Genomic DNA, 22,297 nt, shown 5'->3' on the forward strand with positions numbered 1-22,297 from the left:
CCACTGCAGTCAAGGGTCACAGCGAACTCCGCCCGGAAAAAGCGCGCAACACGCGCGGGAGGGGGCGGATTCAAGAAGAGACGGGGTCTAACGTATCTTTGCGTCTTTTACCACAAACTTGAGGGCCGAGTTGACTCGGATGAAACTTAATGTCCGCCTGTTTGCTTGGTGCTTAGTAAAACAGCATCCAGCTTCCTCTAGAGGTGCCTGCATGTACCCGTGTGATTGACACCACGGCTTTGGACGTGCGGCTTTCTCGAAAGCATCCTTGGGCTCCCGGGACCTTTGCTCCTCGCAGCCACTCAAGATGGTGCAGGTGATGAGCACCAGGGGGCGCCCGACGGAGGAGGAAGCCAAACCCAGATGGCGGTTGAAAGTCTAGCCCAACGATAGGAGCGGGAAGTGCTGAAACGTGCGCAACCGCGCCGAGCGCGCGCGCTCCGCTCAGTCTCGGGCCCCCGAGCCCGCTGGGCACCCGCTCGGGAGCGCACGGCCCGTGCGGCCCCACAGGGAGGACAGCGGTTGGAAGCAGGCGGACGTAAGATTCTTTAGCGCTTAGTTTCCTAGCAAATGCCCAAACGGGCTGCATGAGCTCCACTTGGAGAAGTTTGTCTCTGCAATTCATAGCAATTCATCTGATACGTAGAATAGTTACACTACTTCTCAATTTTTTGTTTATCAAAAGCTACCCTTTGAGGTATACAAAAACAGTTTGCTTTAAAACCGATGGCTGTCAGGTTTTATGAAGGTGGAAGATTATGAACATTTTAAAATGCGAGTTTAGTAGGGGCCACTAGAGTCTTCAAATATTAGAGTTCCATTGTTTTAAAGAATATCCCCTTCACTCGTTTGCTATGGTAACGGCAAATATCATTATGGTATATGTATTAAGTGGTTTGTCTCAACCGTAAACTCGGTGCAAAGCAAGGGGAGAAATGACTTTAAAATACATTTGTATGGTACTTCTTGAGGCAGCTTCTTAGAACTTGCACAATTGTTGCTTTACTAGGAAAAGCAGTCTACTTTAAAACATGAGACAACTAATTATAAATTGATGAGTTAAAGGGAGATCAGTAAATCACAATGTTCGTGTTTTGCCACCATAAAAAAAATGAGAATATTTCTGTGTGAATGGTCATTAAAAGCCTTTATTACTACCTGGCCCTGCTTACTGGGCCATGAACCTTTGGCCACACTGCATTGGACACAAGTCCCATGACAACCACCATGCCCTATTGACATGTTATTTCAGCAGGGAACAACTAAATTCATTGTAAATAATTGAATTAACTGTTGACTTAACACTAGGCTTGCCCATGTGACAGCTTTTCCTACTTGGGTTATGTTAGCTTCACCAGGAAAACAGGTACAATGTTAGATTTAAAGCTTAAACTGTTGATGTGAATATTTTACTGTGGACACTTATTTGTTCAGCTCCCTTTTCAACACTTACCCACTTGCAGTTAGCATGGTATTTTCTATTACTCATTACTATTATATCCCTAATAGTTCTTTTCCTTTCTCTGTCACTTCAATTATCAAGTAAAGAATTGACCTCTCTGTAACCCATATAAGACATCAAGAGGTAGGAGAAAGAACCCAGGACACCATGGATGCACTAAGCTCAGAGATTTGACTTCCTGGTGGGTAGGTCCATACTAAGAATACAAGTATTTTATTCTCTCTCACCATGTTCTTAATTCACTTTAGTCCTTATTCATTTTATCACGTTGATTCATATTTCTTTCTAGTTCCCATCCATTCACATTTTATGTTTACATGGTCCCTGCCATTGGTAACTGGCCAGCAATGAAAGCCAGAGATACCTTTGATTTAGACAGTGGATGAATACACAAAATCTATTTTATTTTGTATGTGGCATAATTTATAGGGTAGCACCTTGAAGTGTAGAGAAAAACAATACCATCTTAAGAGAATTCCTCCTTTTTTGTCTCTTTTCCCTCATTTCTCATGCTCTTTTGTCTTGTCTATGATACTTCTTATTTTATCTCCTTGTTATTTGCAACTCAAGGAAGAAGGGAGAATCAGACAGTTAAACAATGAAGAATAGATTTTTAAACCTTTTTTAATTATAAATGAAATAAAGGGGGATGAGACTTGCCCTATACCAAAGCAAATTGGAAAACCATAGGATTAAATCTGTATGGTATTGAGATAAGCATAGATAATGGAGAGAATACGGAAACATGTGTATTTAGAGTTCTATGTGTGTATGAGCATCCCATAAACAATAAAGGCGGCGTTTCAAGTCAGTGGGGTAAAGATTAATAAACAGTGCTTGATCAATTAGTTATTAGTTTGAAAAACAAATTAGGTTAGATGTCTACCTCACACCATTTACAAAATTAATATCCACACAGTTTAAAGAGCTATTTTTTTTTAAAAGAGCTGTAAGAATTTTTAAAATATAGGGGAACATGGGATAGGAAAGGACTTCAAAGAACAATCCAAGAGTCATAAAGAAAAACATTTGACTATTATCAAAGTTGACAATTCTGGTCAATAAAGCGCAAATGATGAGCTGGCAGAAAAACTTAGAACCTATATAACAAAAGGCTAATAACCAAAATACATAGATAACACCTTAAACCACAGAGAAAAAGACACCTGTATAGAAAAGGGGGGAGAAGACAGGAAAAGACAATTGAGACAGTGGGAAATGCAAATGACTGAAAAATTCTGGAATCCAGTAACTAGAGAAGTGCAAGCTAAAATAAGATATATATTTTTTCTTCAAAAAAATTAGCAAAATTTTTAAGGGTTTATAATATCAAGTGTTGGCAAGGGTGTGGAGAAGCTCGTGCTATTAATGATAACATAAATTAGTACCACCTTTTCTGAGGGCAGTTTCTTAGTTAAAATGTACAATGTGCATAGCCATTGATCCAGCAGTCTCCCTTTCTGGTACCTACCTGAGAGAAATACTTGCGCATGTGCACGAAAAATGAGAAGGTCCACTACAGCTTTGTAACCAAAAAGTGAAACAATCTGCATGTATGTTGATAAGAAAATAAACTATGGTATACTTAATTTTGACAACACCATGCAGCAGTAGAAGAGCAGGAAGTAAATATATATGTGGTCACATAAAAATAGTAAAAAAACTCAAGTTGCAGAATAATAGGTATTAGATCATATGTTATATTTTTACATTATGTTTCTATATGTATTTAAATGCACAGAGAAAAAGCCTGGGCAATACCCACCAAAATGATATGGGAATCCATACCATCTTCCAGGCCGTAACAAGTTCTCACAAGAAGAGAGTGATCAGCATTACCTAGGAAGCTGTTACAAAACACACCTGCTGGAGCGTTTCACCACCACCACCCCACCCAACCTGGGTGTGTTTTTGGTGAAAGAATTCATTGCAAGCAGACCTGCACTACAATAAAAGTCATTTTTTAAGTTCTTTAGGAAAAGAAAATGTTAGTAGATGGATTAGTAAATTAGGATTTCAATAGGGAATGAGAAACACTGGAAAAAATAAATTTGTTGGGAAATAGAAAAGCATTCTTTTAAATCACATTAAAAGATAAATATCAATTTAAAGAAAATATAATAATAACGTATTGTATATAATTTACCCTTATAAATTTATAAGTTACTTTTATATATAAAAGAAAATGGATAACAGTTACAGCACAAAGGACAGATGGGGTAATGGAAGAATATTATTATAAAGTTCTTAACACTATATGTGAAATGGCATAATATTATTTAAGGGTAAATTATAATAAGTTAAAAATATATACAGTAAACACTAAATCACTAAAATTATAAAACAAAGTTATAATTAATAAGCCAATAGTAGAGATAAAATTGAATCATTAAAAGATACTTAAATCAAAAGAAGGCAGAAAAAAGGGCTTCCCTGGTGACGCAGTGGTTGAGAGTCCGCCTGCCAATGCAGGGGGCGCGGGTTCGTGCCCCGGTCCGGGAAGATCCCGTATGCCGCAGAGCGGCTGGGCCCGTGAGCCATGGCCACTCAGCCTGTGCTCCGCAACGGGAGAGGCCACAACAGTGAGAGGCCTGCGTACCGCCAAAAAAAAAAAAAAGAAAAAATTACAGTTTAATATCTCTCATGAACATGATACAAACATCCTGAACAAAATTTTAGTAAATAAAAACCAGTGATATTTTTTTAAAAAGGATAATATATCATGTTCAAGTTGGGTTTATCTCAAGATATAATAATAAACATAATATTAATACAAAAATAATCAGTGTGATTGGCCGTATCAGCAAACAAACAAAAAAATCATATGATCATCTCAATAGATGCATAAAGATCACTTGACAAAACTCAACAATTATTCATTATTTAAAAAATCCTTCCACTGACTATAAATAAAAGGGAACTTTTTCAATGTGATAAAGTTCATCTACAAAAAACCTAGAGCTAACATCATGCTAAATGGTGGAAGAACAAATGCTTTCTCTCTAAGATGGCAAACAAGGTAAGAATATTCACTCCCACTACTTTATATAACATGGTACTGGCTGTCCTGCTCAATGTAACAAGAGAGGATAAAAGATGAGAGGCATGCAGACTATGAAGAAAGAAGTAAAAGTGCCTTTATTCACAGATAGCCAAAAAAAAAATAGCACTGCTAGAACTAGGAAGTGATTTAACAAGGACACTGGATACAAGGTCAATATACAAAAATCAACTGCATTTCTACATACAAGCAATGGACAATCTAAAATTAAAAATTTTTAAATATATCGCTTGGCTTTCAGACTTCAGCAAGTTTCCAGTGACTGTCCCCTCACAGAAACATCAACTTGAACGAATATCCACATGTAAAAATACCTTCACAAGAGCTAAGGATTCCAGGTGGGGATTAGAGCACCTGGGTGGAGCAAGAAGTAAGAAAAGATGCATTGAGGAGGGAAGGAAAGACAGTTTCACATTATCTCTGTCACCCCTTCCCCAACCCCAGGCAGCCCAGTGTGAAGAGAGACACCCTCCCAGTGGGAGAAAGAGAATGAAATGAACACTTGAGCTTACTAAAGCCCCAGGACCAGGCCTACCCCAATGCCAGACCGACCCCTGTGGCCACAAGCTCCAGCAGAACCAGAGCCCCGGCCTGCCCCAGCAGACCTCAGCACTGGGCCAGCCCCCATGGGGCCAGGCTTGATGCCTAATATTACAGTCCTAGATACCAGGCCTGCCTCTGTGGACTCAGGTCTTCAGCCTACCACCACAGCCTTAGGTACCAGACCCGCCCCACAGATCCAAGTGCCAAGCTCAACCCAGTGGACTTAGGCTTCAGGCCCACCCCATGATGGACTGAGGCACTAGGCCTGCCCACCTGTTGACCCAGGCACCGGACTTGCTTGCTGAAGGGCTCCAGAGCAAGCCTGGAGATAACCAACAGATGTGCAATCCAGAATCTCTGGATGGGCTGCCTGCTGAAGGGCTGTCCCTGTCGGAATCAGTCTGTAAAGACTAGAAGAGGTGCCTGCTTCTTCAGGTGTACACACATCAACACGAGGCCACAAGGATCACAAATAATCAAGTAAACATGCTAGCACCACAGGAAAATAATGGAGCTCCAATAACTGATCCCAAAGTAGTGGAGATCTATGAACGGTTCGACCCAAAATTGAGAATAATCCTCTTAAAGAAATTCAGTGAAAGACAAGAAAATACAAACAACTAAATGAAACTAGTGATTTCCTGGGTATGACACCAAAAGCACAAGCAACAAAAGCAAAAATAAACAAGTGGGGCTACATCAAACTAAAAAGCTTCCGCAATGCAAAGAAAAGAATCAAAAAAATGAAAAGGCAACCTACAGAATGGGAGAAAATTTTTGCAAACCATAGAGCTGATAAGGGATTAATATCTAAAATATGTAAGGAACTCATACAACGCGACAGCAGAAAAACAAATAACCTGATTTAAGAATGAGCAAAGGACCTGAATAGATATTTTTCAGAAGAAGACATCTAAATGGCCAACAGGTGTATGAAAAAGTGCTGTGTCACTAATCATCAAGGAAATGCAAGTCAAAACCTCAGTGAGATAACACCTCACACCAGTTAGAATGACTGTCACCAAAAAGACAAGAAATAAGTGTTGGCAAGGATGTGGAGAAAAGGGGACCCTTGTGCATTGTTGGTGGGAACGTCACTTAGTGCAGCCACTATGGAAAACAGCATGGAGGTTCCTCAAGAAAGTAAAAATAGAACTACTATATGATCCAGCAGTTCTACCTCTGGGTATTTATTTGAAGGAAATGAAAACACTAACTCGGAAAGATATGTGCACTCCCATGTTCGTAGTAGCATTATTTACAGTAGCCAAGACATGGAAGCAACCTAAGTGTCCATCAATGGATGAATGGATAAAGAAGATGAGGTATATGTACAAAATGGAATATTATTCAGCCATGAGGTAAAAGAAAATCCTGCCACTTGTGGCAACATGGATGAACCTTGAAAACATTATGCTAAGTGAAATAAGCCACACAGAGAAAGATAAATACTATATGATCTCACTTACATATGGAATCTGGGGGGAAAAAAAATGATTGAATTCATAGAAGCAAAGAATAAGAATGGGGGGACAGTGGCAGTGGAGGAAACAAGGAGATGTTGGTCAAAGGGTACAAAACTGCAGTTATGTAGGATGAATAAGTCCAGAGATCTAATTATAGGCATGATGACTCTACCTAATAATACTGTATTGAACACTGAAAATATGCTAAGAGAGTAGATTTCAGGCAAACTCATCACATCCAAAAATGTAATTATCTGAGAAGATGATATGTTAATTAGCTTTACTATACTAATAATTTCATTATGGATATATATATCAAATCATCATAAATATATACAATTTTTATTTTTAAAAATATAAATAAATTTAATGTTAATTAAAATAGTGTCAAGAACATACTATACTTAGGAATAAATTTAGCAAACTATGCACAAGATTTATATACTAAAAGCCACAAAATATTACTGAGAGAAATTAAAGACAAATAAATGGGAAGATATATCCTGTTTGGATCAAAACACTCAATAGTGTTAAGATGTCAGTTCTCCCAAAATTGATCTATAGATTCAATGCAACCTCAGTCAAAATCCCAGCAGACTTTTTAAAAATGAAAATTGACAGGGACTTCCCTGGTGGTCCAGCAGTAAAGAATCTGCCTTCCAATGCAGGGGACGCAGGTTCAATCCCTGGTGGGGAACTAAGATCCCACATGCCGTGGGGCAAGTAAGCCCACACGCCACAACTACTGAGCTCATGTGCCTCAACAAGAGAGCCTGCATGCTGCAAACTACAGAGGCCGTGTGCTCTGGAGCCTGTGCCACAACTAGAGAGAAGCCAGCACACCACAAAAGAGCCCGTGGCCGCAATGAAAGACCCTGTGTGCCGCAACTAAGACCCAACGCAGCCAAAAAAGAAAAGAAAACTGCTCTGACTTTTTCAATACCTACGTGTAAAAGAGACTAGGAAAATACAGCCACCGTAATACTTTAAGACAGTATATAATGGGACTTCCCTGGTGGCGCAGTGGTTGAGAGCCTGCCTGCCGATGCAGGGGACACGGGTTCGTGCCCCGGTCCAGGAAGATCCCACATGCCGCGGAGCCGCTGGGCCCATGAGCCATGGCCGCTGGGCCTGCGCATCCGGAGGCCACAACAGTGAGAGGCCCGCATACCGCCAAAAAAAAAAAAAAAGACAGTATATAATGGAGGAGTCTAAAAAAAAAAAAAATTGACAGACTGATTCTAAATTTACATAGAAATAAAAGGACCTGATATAGCAGAAACAATTTTGAAAAAGAACAAAGTTGAAAGACTTATACTACCTGATTTCAAGACTCACTGTAAAGCTGCAGTCATCAAAACACTGTGGTCCTGACTTAAACACTGACAAATGATCAGCTGATCAGAATAGTGAGTGCCAAAATACAAATAGACAAAGGTGCCAAGGTAATTCAAAGGAGAAAGGGTAGCCTTTACAACAAATAATGCTGGAACAATTGGGTGGCAAATCCTTTCCTCATATAGTACATAAAACTTTACTTGAGTTGGGTCATACACTTAAATATAAGAGTTAAAACTGTAAAACTTCCAGAAGAAAACGTAGGAGAAAATCATTGTGATCTTGGGTTAGGCAAAGAATTTTTGGACACAAAATGCACATAAAACATTGTTAAACTGGACTTCATAAAAAATTTTTTTAATTTGTTTTTTAAAAGAAATGTTATAAAAATGAAAAGGCCACAGAATAAATATTGCAAAACAAATATCTGTAGGGAACTCTTACAACTCAACATTAAGATAAATAGTGCAATTTTAAAAAAGTGTGCAAAAGGTTTGAACAGATACTTTACCAAAGAAGATAAATGGATGACAAATAGGCACATGAACAGATGTATTGCATCATAATTAGTCATTGATGTAGTGAAAATTAAAACCACAGTGTAATATTACCACATACTTACTAGAATGACTAAAGGAGACAGAGAATACCAAGTGTTGACAAGGATGCAGAGCACCTGGTTCTATCACACGTTGCTGATGGGAATACAGTGGTACAGCCAGTTTGGAAAATAGTGTGACTTTCTAATAAAGTTGAACATACACTTACCATATAATCCAACAAATCCACTGCTAGGTATTTCCCAAGAGAAATGGAAATGTATGTCCACACAAAGACATTTCAGAGTAATTTTATTCGTGATAGCCAAAAACTGGAACTATACCAAATACCTGTCAACAGGTAATGAATGGGTAAGTAAACTGTGGTATTTCCATGTAATGGAATGCTACTGAACAATACAAAGAAACAAACTACTGATATGTACAATAATATGGATGAATCTCAAGAGCATTATGCTAGCTGAAAGAAGCCAGACACAAAAGACTACAGATTTCATTTATATGTCAATCTAGAAAAGGCAAAATTATAGAAACAGATCTGTTCCTGGGTTGGGGGGGTGTGGGAGGAGGGATGGGGATTGACTGCAAAGGAGCACGAGGGAACTTTTTTTCTTTCTTTTTTTTCTTTTTGGCTGCACTGTGGGGCATTCTGGATCTTAGCTCCCCAACCAGGGATGGAACCCGTGCCCCCTGCAGTGGAAGCACAGAGTCTTAACTACTGGGCCGCCAGGGAAGTCCCTTGAGGGAACATTTTGAGTGAAGGAAATGTTTTCTGTCTTGATTTTAGTTGCGGTTACGTGACTGTATTCATTCAAAACTCATTGAACAGTACACTTTAAATGGGTGAATTTTAATTGTACATAGATTACGCTGCAATAAAGCAGATTTTTAAAATGGCATATAATTCTACCAAAATTAGTCATTTATGATCAAGGAAAATTATATGTGCTACTTTAACATTCATAATTTTATATGTAGTGTTAACTTTCTGACTCTTAAGATGATGATTTTACTGAACATATGTTGCTTAATTAATCTCCACAGTCAGATTTACTCTGTAACTAGAAAGAGTATTCAGCAAATTCAGTAACAGCAGCAATAATATTTCATCTTCCAAATGTCCGTATGTGTTTAGACCAATTGAAGACATTGTAAATTTGCTGTCTTAGAATAGCTGAGAATTAGGTAAAGAGCTCCAAGTTCTACACTGAGTAATGATCTAGAGTAGACAGAAGTATACATTATTTTAAGACAATACTAAGAGTCCTTAAACAGTAGTCTCATTTTTCTCCAACTTAATCACAAAGCTCATAAAATTATACACAATACAAGGAAACAATCGGGGCAGGTGATGAAGGAAGAGGAACCCGGGCCATCTAGGGCTGTAGTGATGAGACTAGCAGAGCCGGGCCCTTCGCGGAACTGAATTCATAATCGGTTGGTTTTCCTTTGTCAGAGTGGCAAGTTACTTCAACCTACTCCCTTTGGGACTTCTGGCGAAGTGTCTTTATAATTTCTCTAGGAAAATCCTGAACTGATTACTTCTTTCCCCCTCCACTACTTTCACCCTCTCCTAAAATACTTCTCAATTTCTTTTGTGTGACTCTCTAGACCACTGGAGAGGAAGCATGTCTGATTTCACATTTTATATGATTTTAATTCTTGAATAAGGGTGTAAACACTAACACAAGTCACGATGCTAATAAGAGCCAGGTTAGGGATGTGCGTGCGGAATCTAGGTCTGGAACGCAGGGGTTCCCTAGAGAAAGACAAGGCGGTGCTGCCTCACAGCTTAGTGCACCTTGGGAGCAGCTTGTCACAGTAGACCTTTCCAACTGCCAGGCTGACGTCAGCTCTCCATCCGTGCATCTCTGCAGCTCATATCCCCGAGCTTCGACAGAGGTATTAAGCTATGACAGAATAGGATTGGGGAATCTTATCGCTTATCTCTGCCTGTAACAAACCAGGACAGATTGCAGTGCTGGATCAGCTACCCAAGAATCAGGACGTAAGGGCTAGACCTTGGTTAGAAAAAATAGTCACAGGTAGTCATCAGAAGGGGCCCAAAAGGCTGAACCCTGCCCAAAGAGAAATTTAAAGCCCTTGTAGAGACTTAGCCCCTATCTTATTGCCAAATAAACTTTGGTTCAATTTTTTTAATAAATGGGAAGAAAATCTTACCTCTGCAGATTCCTGTGACACACGGTTATTACCTAAAGACAGACAACATCCCAAAAAAGACTGACTAAGATGTTTTCAAGTGGACAGGTCCTCTCAAGAAGCATCTTCTGGTCATCAGATTACATGAACGGAACATCATGTAAGGACTTCTGGAAAAAGCTGTCAGCTTCCTATGGGGATTGTTATTGACTTTTCCACATGTTTAAGCCTTTTTTCCACATCTGATGTAGGCCTTCTGTAAACAAGGTCTGTGCCTCATAACAACTGTGTCCTCTGCAATACCTGGGAAGGGGCCCTGGTCATAGCAGATGTCAACCATGTGATTAATTTAAAACGTTAAATTTAACTCTGTGTATCCAAGATCACCACCCCCCCACCACACACACACACACATTCATACACACAACAAACTAGGTCTATAATAAATTCTGCTCATCAGAACAGCAAAAGACATACTTTAAAAATTACATTATTTTGAGCTTCCCTGGTGGCGCAGTGGTTGAGAGTCTGCCTGCCGATGCAGGGGACATGGGTTCGTGCCCCGGTCCGGGAAGATCCCACATGCCGCGGAGCGGCTGGGCCCGTGAGCCATGGCCGCTGAGCCTGCGCGTCCGGAGCCTGTGCTCCACAACGGGAGAGGCCACAACAGTGAGAGAGGCCCGCGTACTGCAAAAAAAAAAAAAAAAAAAAAAATTACATTATTTTATCTCTATAAAGGCCAGAAAACCATTATATTTGTTAACTCTTTAAAAACTAACCTTCATTGTTTTATTCTTCCAGGAGTATACATTTTATTTTTAGAAAATTTACAAAATAGAGATAGGCAAAAAAAAAAAAAAAGTGTAAAAACCACTCATAATTCTACCACAGAGAGATAACCTCATTAACATTTTGATATATTTCCTTCCGATATTTTTCTATGCTTTTACATTTTTTTTTAAGAAGATGTTGGGGGTAGGAGTTTTTAGTAATTTATTTATTTATTTTTGCTGTGTTGGGTCTTCGTTTCTGTGCGAGGGCTTTCTCTAGTTGCGGCAGGCGGGGGCCACTCTTCATCGCTGTGCGCGGGCCTCTCACTATCGCGGCCTCTCGTCGCGGAACACAGGCTCCAGACGCGCAGGCTCAGTAGTTGTGGCTCACGGGCCCAGTTGCTCCGCGGCATGTGGGATCTTCCCAGACCAGGGCTCGAACTGGGGTCCCCTGCATTGGCAGGCAGATTCTCAACCACTGCGCCACCGGGGAAGCCCCGCTTTTACTTTTATGTACGTTCTTCCTTTCTTTTTTTTACTTCATGAGCATGTTTTATTTTTTAACCTAACACTATAATCATATTTCCATCAAAATTATCACTAATTTTTAAATATACAATATTATTTTAAGTGACAGCATAATCTTTCATCACATGGCTGAACTAAAACTTATTTAAACACTACTTCAGTTGGGACTTTTAAGTTGTTACTAATATTTCACTACTAGATACAAGATGCTTGTGGAAGATCTGTCGCTATCCCCAGGTCTATGAGTGGAAGTTATGTGCAGTGGGGAATAGAGAAAGGGTAAAAATGTGAGCTGACTCCACTATGACAGAGACATCCTTCTTCTCTTCCAGGCCTAGCCCATCAACAGACTTCCCTTAAGAAAGATCTTTTAAATTATCATTATTTAAGTACTAAATATAGGACATAGAGCTTCCTCTGCATTCCAGCGTGGCTCACCCAGTCATCCAATTTGCCCTAACTCATCTTTATATTCATTCCTCCTTTCCAAAAATTGGTTTCTGTCTTCACTAATACTAATGACAGTTCACTTCATGAGAAGAACACTTCAAACTTTATGCAGTCCGATAATCCTGCTGCGTTGTAATCACATGTAGAAAATACACAATTAGACTGAATATTATCACCAGTGCTTTCTCTTGAGGAGCTGGGGGGAGGACCAAAACGAACTTCTTAATGAGATTCTGTTTGTCGGTACAAGCTTGTATTAGAACCTTTAATTCTTACTGTTAGAGGCTCTGTAATGAGCCCGATTAGAAGCAGTTAAGAGATGTTAACTCGACTTATTTCCGTGATCATTTTGAAATATATACAAATACCAAATCACTGCGTTGGACACCTGAAACTGATATAATGTTGTATGTCAATTATACCTTAACTGAAAAAGAACAAGGAAGAAGAGAGATATTTCAGTAAAGGAGGAGAGATAATGTGACAAAAACAACACAGACTGGCAGGTTAAGTCCCTCAAACTAACTTTTTTTTTTTTTCTGTGATCACTGAGAATAACAAGAGTTGACAATGGGGAAAAAGTGGGGAAGGAAATAAGTAGGAAATCGTGACAAATAGACATGAGAGCCAAGCGCCATTTAAAGGTCAATAAATCCATTTAGATATTACGATACCTGTCAGCTTCCAACACACTATAATCTTTCAGTATTTATTATTAACCAGAGGTTTTTTTTTTAAAGGCCTTCTTTTTTTTTTTTTTCAGGTAAAAATAAGGCACCAGGGACAGTCAATGTTGTGTCGAATAAAGTCTGACCTGCTTAATCCTGACAAGAGTCCACTGCACAGTTAAAAATTGACAGTAGTCGCCGAACTCGCAGTGGCAATTTGAGTGACTGAATCTAAACGAGGCCAGCAGTCCTAATGCTCACGTTTAATTTAGGATTAAACAGTTTTCTAGCTGGGTTTGCATGTCTGTGTTTGAAAGGTGATGCAATGACATACTCAACCTGGTTATTTTACTGTAGTTTTAATTCTTAAAATGTGTTAATTGGTCTTTAATGGTTATTGTTCACGACAGATCCACTCTAAGAGCATCCTGTATTTTCCTAGTATCTTTCAAACTAAAAGCTTTTCACATAGTCGTACCCTTATTTTCATTTTCCCACACTCCCTCTGAGGAAGGGAGGGGGATGGGATAAAACAGGTGGGAAAACAAAGACACAGAAAGGGAAGCGTGTGGCCCTGGTCACCCAGCCAGTGACTAAACTAGACCAGTGGGTTCTCTTACATCCAAAGTATAATGTCCAGCTAGACCAAGGCATTGGATCTTATGGATGTCTTCCCCCTCGTATTTGCTGGTGAGAAAGAAATTTCCTATCTGAAAGTATAACTTTCTGGGCAAATAGCGAGTGCTAAGGGTGCTCTTTCGTTCTCTTTATGTTCCAGATATGCAATCTGGAACCAGGGCAGAAATACTGAGAGAGGAAACTAAATTTGCAGATGACGATCCAAGAGTTTTCCTTACACTGAATTCGGGATATATTTTATTTATTTATTTATTTATTTATTTTTGGCTGCATTGGGTCTTTGTTGCTGTGTGTAGGCTTTCTCTCGTTGAGGCGAGCGGGGGCTACTCTTCGTTGCGGTGCGCAGGCCTCTCACTGCAGTGGCCTCTCCTGCTGGGAAGCACGGGCTCTAGGTGCACGGGCTTCAGTAGTTGTGGCACATGGGCTCAGTAGTTGGGGCACACAGGCCCAGCCGCTCCGTAGCATGTGGGATCTTCCCGGACCAGGGATCGAGCCCGTGTCCCCTGCATTGGCAGGTGGATTCTTAACCACTGTGCTGCCAGGGAAGTCCAAGAATTTGGGATTTTTAAAACACAAAGCTGTATAAGCACATGTATTCTCTAGACAAACTAACTGGGTGTCTCCAAAGGGCAGACTGGGAGAAGTTACAAGGAGACACATTTTAGCTTAATGTAAGCAAGAATTAATGCAATTAATGTAATCAAGAATTAATATAAGCACTCACACTTTTTGATTTCAAAAACATACTACAAAGCTACAGTAATCAAGGTAAGGTGGTACTGGGATACAGATAAACAGATCAATGGAATAGAATTGAGAGTCTAGAAATAATCCCTCACATTTGTGATAAGTTGACAACAAGAATGCCAAGACCACTCCATGGAAAAAAATAGTCTTTTCAGCAAATGGTGCTGGGACAACTGGATAGCCACAGACAAAAAAAAAGAAAGTGAATACCTACTTCATACCATACACAAAAATTAACTCAAAATGATTCATAGATCCAAATGTAAGGGCAAAACCTATAAAACACCTAGAAGAAAACCTAGGAGTGAATCTTTGTGAGTTTTAGCTAGGCTATGGTTTCTTAGATAGGACACCAAAAGCACAAGCAACAACAACAAAAAATAGATTCACTGGACTTCACTGTTGTTAGGAATGTAAAGCGGTGCAGCTGCTTTGGAAAACAGTCTGGCACTTCCTCAAAAGGTTAAACACAGGATTACCATGCAATTCCAGCAAATCCAGCTGGAATTATGCTATTTATATATTTGATAAATGGAGATAAGAGGATAAAAAAGCTTAGGAAAATTCCACTCCAAAGTACATACCCAAGAGAAATAAAATATGTCCAAACAAAAAATTGTACATGAATGTTCATAGCAGCATTATTCATAATAGCCAAAAAGTGGAAACAACTCAAATGTCCATCAACCAATGAATGGATAAATAAATTGTGGTATATCCATACAATGGAATATAATTCGGGCATGAAAATGAATGAAATACTAACACATGCTACAACATGGATGGACTTTGAAAACATTGTGAATAATCTGCTGTTAATCCCATCCAGTATACTCATTATCTCAGACATTACAGTTTTTATTTCTAGAAGTTGATTTGGGGTCTTTTAAAAATATCTTCCACATCTCTACTTAACGTAGTCAATCCTTCCTTGAGCCTCTGAAGCTAGGGAACAGCTATAATAGCTGTTTTAATGTCTTTGCCTGCTAATTCTAATATCTGCATCAGTTCTGAGTCAGTTTGTTTAATTTCCTCATTACGGGTCATATTTCCCAGTAAGCCCAGTAAATTTTCATTAATTCCATTCACTGTGAATTTGCCTTGCTGAGTGCTGGATATTTTTGTAGTCCCAATTCTTGAGTTTGTTCTGGGGCACAGTTGTTTGGAAACAATTTGATCCTTTCAAGTCTTTTTTTTTTTTTTTAATTTGTTAGGCAGGACCAGGGCAGCATTTAGTCGAGAGCCAATTTTGCCCCACAACTGAGGCAAAATCCTTCTGAGTACTTTGCCTAATGACTTGTGAATTGTAAGATTTCCAATCTGGCTAGCGGGAACAGGCACTATTCAGGCCCTGTATGAGTTCTTGTTACTGTTCGCATAATACTTTCAGGTGGCTCTTTCCCTGACCTCGAACAGTTTCCTCATATTCGTGTGCTGGTGAGGGGGACCCTCTGAAGATCTCTAGATTTTTGTTGTTGTCATTTTTCTGTCTGTGTGTAGCTCTCTCCTATCTGGTATTCTGTCTTGCAGACTCTAGCTGTCTTGGTCTCTCTGGACTCTAGCTTCAGCTCCTCACCTCAGGGAATCTTCGAGGCTCTACCCAGATTCCACCTTTCCATGCCACCATCTGGAAAATCTCTCAAGGCAGTAGGCTGGGCACTCACAGGGCTTACCTCATTTGTTCCCCATTTCATCAGGCCTGATGTCCAATATCTCGAAAATGGCTATTTAAAAAAAATATTTTGTCTAGATTTTTAGTTGTTTCTGGTGGGTGGGTAAATTTGGCCCCTCTTACTCCATCTTGATAGGAAGTGGAAGTCCAAGCTCATGCTAAATTTAGCAAAAAAGTAGAATTAACTGGTTCACAAAACCACAGAAAGGAAGAAAGTATACTGGCCTTAAAGCTGACTGGATTTATTGACTCAAGTTTCACCAGAACACTTTCTCTTTCTCTCTCCCTCTGTCTGTCTGTCTCATTTCTACTTCTATATTTTGGCCACATTCCAGTGGAGGTCACAGCCGCTGTCAGCTCTAGAGCCCACCCTGACAGCAGCATGCCAAGGACAAAGACAGAACTCCTTTTCCATCTCCCACTTGGATAATTCGGTGGAAGGTGGGGCCTGACTTGGATGTAACCCATGTCTATGCACCAACCACTAAGCCCTAGAGGGTATGTTAAAAGACTGACCCAAGAAGCAACAATCAAAAATGTATATCACCTACCCTACTATTGTACACGTAGGTTTGGGCATTTGTAAGTATTTTCTCATAATAACTTCCTGTAAATTGCTGTGTCAAAGGTTTTAGACAAAGCTTTTTGCATATTGTCAACTGTTCCACTGAAAAGTTGATACCACTTTACCCTCCCACCCACAGTGGGTAATTGGTACATTTCCCCTCACCATTACCAACACCAGGTACTTTTTTTTTTTTTTTCAGTGTTACAAAGCTGGCTGGTGAAAACAATTTATTTCACTGTTATTTTAATTTGCAGTTCTTTATTATTCCTGAAATCAAATGTTTTTCGTAGACATTCAGTCAGACAGTGGGTATTTACTGAGTGCCCGCTATGTGACAGTCACTATTCTAGACACTAAAGGTATATTAGCCTTTTGTATTTTTTATTTTGTGACTTTCCTATTATTTGGTCATTTTTCTACGGAGGCATTTGTCTTTTTCTTATTGATCTGTGAGAATTTCTTACGTACAGATGGCATCAACTCTGTCACACACATAGCAAAATTTTAAAACTTAAGTCATTAGTCTTTAATTTTGTTTCTTATAATATTTTGGTGTACAACTGTTTAATATGTCAAATCCTTTAGATCCCTGCCCTTGACATTGATGTAGTCTTGTCACTTTTACGCTGGTCCCATCTGGCATGTTAGCCAGTTTCTGTTTGAGATTCACCAAGTCATATGTAAAAATCAGCTCTCGGCATGTGCCCCTCCCGGAGCTTAATCTACTCTTGCTCCTTATGAGACTCCCGGGGCTGCAGGCAGTGATTCAAAACAGGTTTTCTCCCAAAAGGCTAATTAAGAGAGGGAAGACTTCTGCCGTGTTTACCAGGTTCATCACAGACTTGGGTTATAAAACAAATATTCTAGGTGATAATATTATCTGCTTATCAATTTAAGAAAATCTATGAATAATGAGACTATTAAGTCAAATAACAACACATTTATTTTTCATTTAGGACTCTTTAAATTTTGATTTGCTCTGATCTGACAGCTGACATTTCCTGGTAGTCCCAGGAGAAAAGCAGGACAACAGCGTCCAAAAACGTAGGTTTGCAGGAGCTGCTTCTCTCATACAGGCTCATTTATCTGGAACAAATATCCTGCATATTCAGTGAAAGTAACAAACCGAAACATGAAGAATGTGGCTTCTTGGCTATGTTAGAAGGGGTCTTCTAGGCTCCAAATATATATATTTTTTGTGTGTAAAATACACAAAACTTTCCTGCTATCGTTTGCTTGGCAAAGTTAGTGTCCAGTAAAACTTTCTGCAATGATAGAAATGTTCTATATCTGTGCTGTTCAAGATGGGAACCATTAGCCACATATGTGGCTACAGAGCTCTTGAAATGTGGCCAGTGAGGCTGAGAAAATAAATTTAAAATTTTTTATTACATTTCAATTAATTTAAGTTTAGATAGCCACGTGTGTAGGGTTACCAGATTTAGCAAATAAATATATAGGATGCTCAGTTAATTATTAATTTCAGATAAGCAGCAGATAATTTTGTAGTTTAAGTATATCCCAAATATTGCATGGGACACATTTACACTACAAATTTATTCTTTATTTATCTGAAATTCAAATTTAACTAGGTGTCCTATATTTTATCTAGCAACCTTATATATGTGGCTAGTGTCTACCATATTGGACAGTGCAGGTTTGAAGAACTCACAAAGTTCTTCACAATTACTCAAAGACTCTTGCAGGATTAAATCAAGGAGGAAAAATGGTTATGGTCATATCTTGGCAAGAAAAAGTAGCCTGAATTCTGAAAGAAAGCCATTAGATGCCAGGGCCAGGACACCAAACCAATGAAATTCAATCCAACAATCGTTTATTGGAAGCCTTCTGTGTGCAGAAAACATACTCAGCTGTACATACCAGTATGGCTGTACAAACTGCTGAGACCAGTGTCCATTTGATTTGGTTGGTTCCTGTTCTGTACTGGGTGTTAACTATCTTGAATATCATCCCTGACTGTGAAGAAAACAAGGCAGGATGTCTGAAGATCCTCCTCTCCAGGCATTTACAACCTGATAGAACAACAGCTTTAAAAACAAACAAAATCAAGAAGCCCTTTAACAAAAGATAGATGCTAAGTGATATATACAAGGAAAATGCTATGGGAATGTGAAGTGTCAGCCACGGAGGGAACCACAGGTGGATGAGGTTGTTTGCTCGGTTGTGGCGTTTTGTTTGTTTCGTTTTGCCAAGGTCTAATAAACTCATCTTCTTACCTTTTCTTCCTCGAGCTCGACACATTTTATGAACGAGACTTGTAGACCCCCATACGATTAAGTCAAGGTGGGCATACTGGTGCAGGTATACTCCAAGAAAAATTCCCCCACTTTCTGCAAAGAGAGCCAATGGATCCCTCAGTCAGAAACGCCAAACCAGTGAAATGCTATTCAATGCAAAAAGACGTGTAGAGTACCTACTCTGATTCTGGGCTATGGAGTTAAGTTTCCAGGTGTAGCAGTCCAGTTATTCTACTTCCTTAATTTCTGCAGTCGAGAAGAAAAACACAGACTTCTCCGTCAAGCCACAGGCATAGCTGGCTTGTATCAGGCCATCTAGGCCTGGCTCTGGCCCATCTCCACTGCGGAAAACTGACAGTCACGCGATGGCCCTTTCTCCTCCCCTCCCCAAATCTCAGCTCCTAGAGGAAATCTAGGACAGTTGTCCGTCTGAAATCTGTCATGTCTGACATCATGACAGTTCAACATTTTCCCTAGATTTTGAACTCTGAATGTGCCTCACAGCTGCACGGCAGGTTATAGCAGCTGCCGTGTTGGCTGTTGGTGGTTCACAGCTGAGCTCCCTCTGAAGGGCCCTTGGCGAGGGAGCTGCCTTGGCCAAGGTTCCACCCCTCCCTGGGGCCACCAGCATCAAATGGCTGGTCACTGGGGATGTGAGGCCACACCTCGTTTTATTGGGGACAACTCTGCACCGTTATCCAGCCTCCACGCGCTCAGCTGAGGCCCCTGGTGCCACAGCATCGAAGTTCACCTCCCTCTGCCCAATTCTGCTTCCCTTACTACCGTACACGTGTCATTCCTAAGAATACACTCCACCTCCAAAAAACACAAACACAAAAACAAAATAACCCCAACACCCTGCATGCATGTCTCCATCTAGGAGTCTGTTTCAGGGGAGACTTACCGAAGACATAGGTTGTTGAAATATCTCTTAAGTAAACTTCCAGCTTCTTAGGACAAACGTCTCGCTTTGTTGAGACTGGCTTTTTCTATTGCTTGGCAAAAACATGGCCTGCACTGCCTTTTTCCAGACAGATGGGCAAACTTCGCAGAGGCGGGAGGCTGAGCAGTTTCTGGAATGAGAGGAACCTTCCAGTGTTGGTTATATCACATGGGACGAGCAGACAGGTGCCTGCAATTAATCTTCCTATTCCTCAGTAAAGTGCCAGGACCCAGCGAGATACATAGATTGCTAAATACCCCTGAGCTAATCCAATCCTGCCCAGCAAAATAGTCACTTATTACAGGGAAGCCCTCCCAAGAGCCAATTTCACGCTCTGCTGGGAATAACTACCTCCTCTTTCTTCCAGGAGACTTCTCACTTGTCCCTCTCCTGACTAACTTTTCTTGCAAGAATAAAAGCTGCTCTTTGGAGTCTTGGAAGTGGACTTTACCACCTCTGATTCACAGCCAATTTCTCTTGTGGAATTTGACCAACATGTCTCTTATTGCCAGCTGTCACCCATTCATCTTTCCTCTGGCTTTGTGCCTTCTTTCGGCTTAGCTGCAAAGTGGGAAACGAGGGTGGAGTGGAGGGCGGGGGCTTACACGTATGGAGTTCCTTCTGTGTACCAAGCACTGTGCTGGGCACTTCACGTTATCTCATTAAACCTCACAATAAACCTGGAAGATATATAATATATATATGTGTGTGTGTGTGTATGTATATATATGTGTGTATATATATTACACATACAAGATATATGCTCTTCCCCCACCCTCCAAACACACACAACACCAAGGTTCAAAGAGTTACATAATTTAGTTCTTTAAGATGTGTAACCTCTCCTCTTTAGGAAGTTATCAGTCTTAGCTAGGTTTCCGTATGATTGTGAAGCAGCGTCCTAGGCTAATTCTAATGCAACTTATGTCCGTATTGGTCAGACTTGGTCTGACAGTGGTCTGGAGGCAGATCTAGCCCTTCAATAACCCCTAATTTTACTCCTAAATCCTTTACAGTCTAAACTGTCCTAATGCTGTAGGTCGGAGGAGGCATCAGAAACTGGGAGAACCTCCTACCAGCTGACCAACCTTCTTGTATGTAACGGACTAATGAACTCATTTAACGAGTATTTACTGCACTGTTACTGCCTCCCATGTGCAGGAAGCGTGGCTGGGGGATGCTGAGGCCCAGGAACGAAGAGCATGGACTCGGGTCAGACTGCTTGAGTGTGAATCCAGGCTCCATCACTTAGGAGCAGCGTGACCTATTGAAGATCTACTATACTAGATACTAGATATTAATCTACTGTACTAGATATTGCTAACCTCTTGGGTCCTCAGGTTTTTCACTTGTAAAGTAGAGATAAAGCACCTATGTCATGGGGTGGTGGGTAGTTGTGAGGTTTAAATAGGACTGTCTGTGTAAAAACCGTCAGGATCCGGATTCAGGAAACACATGGTTCGGGAGCGGAGGTAAGATGTGTGTGTAAATAACAACATACATTTAGAAAGTGATGGACACCATGATGGTAGAAATCATGCATGGTGAAATTTAGAGGAAGGAAAGATTACTCCTAGGTGAGGAAATCAGAGAAGACTTCTTGCATAAAATAGCATTCAAGGGGCTTCCCTGGTGGCGCAGTGGTTGAGAGTCCGCCTGCCGATGCAGGGGACACGGGTTCGTGCCCCGGTCCGGGAGGATCCCACATGCCACGGAGCGGCTGGGCCCGTGGGCCATGGCCGCTGAGCCTGCGTGTCCGGAGCCTGTGCTCCGCAATGGGAGAGGCCACAACAGTGAGAAGCCTGCGTACCGCAAAAAAAAAAAAAAAAAAAATAGCATTCAAGTTGATGATATTCACACTGACCAGTAATAAACCTGTGAGTGGCAACCCTCTTGTCAACCAGTAAGTACCATCTAAAGTTTAAAACAGCACCAAGGGACTTCCCTGGTGGCACAGTGGTTAAGAATCCACCTGCCAATGCAGGGGACACGGGTTCGAGCCCTGGTCCAGGAAGATCCCACATGCCGCGGAGCAACTAAGCCCATGCGCCACAACTACTGAGCCCACACACCACAACTACTGAAGCCTGCATGCCTAGAGCCCGTGCTCTGCAACAAGAGAAGCCACTGCAATGAGAAGCCTGCGCACCGCAATGAAGAGTAGCCCCCGCTCGCCTCAACTGGAGAAAGCCCACGTGCAGCAACGAAGACCCAACACAGCAAAAAAAAAAAAAATTCATTTTTAAAAAAAGCACCAAGTAACCGAGCCCTGGAATACAGCATCATGAGGCTGGGTGCCCAATGGGGATGATGATGTGCCTATGAGATCAGGAGAGGGTAACACATGTCCAACCCACAGGTTCTGCTTTCCAGGCGGCTCCACAGGGTCATTCTGACCCAGGCAAGGTTTCTCCTGCCCAGGTGACTTTAGTCTGGGAAACACTCCAAATTAATGACTGTTGGC

At 40.7% G+C, this 22,297-nt stretch overlaps 1 long non-coding RNA gene across 1 annotated transcript in view; it reads right to left on the reverse strand.

Annotated features, from left to right (window-relative positions):
- Positions 1 to 11,040: 11,040 nt before the first annotated feature.
- Positions 11,041 to 22,297, reverse strand: part of LOC132434373 (uncharacterized) — a 116,692-nt gene continuing 105,435 nt past the window's right edge. Inside the window, exons 5-7 of the long non-coding RNA XR_009521288.1 lie at positions 19,795 to 19,963; positions 18,870 to 18,983; positions 11,041 to 11,277 (exon numbers count right to left, since the gene is read on the reverse strand). This is a non-coding gene — a long non-coding RNA (uncharacterized lncRNA). The remainder of the gene's footprint in view (positions 11,278 to 18,869; positions 18,984 to 19,794; positions 19,964 to 22,297) is intronic.

This window comes from Delphinus delphis, chromosome 11 (assembly GCF_949987515.2).
Source record: "Delphinus delphis chromosome 11, mDelDel1.2, whole genome shotgun sequence".
In the NCBI taxonomy this organism is placed as follows: domain Eukaryota; kingdom Metazoa; phylum Chordata; class Mammalia; order Artiodactyla; family Delphinidae; genus Delphinus; species Delphinus delphis.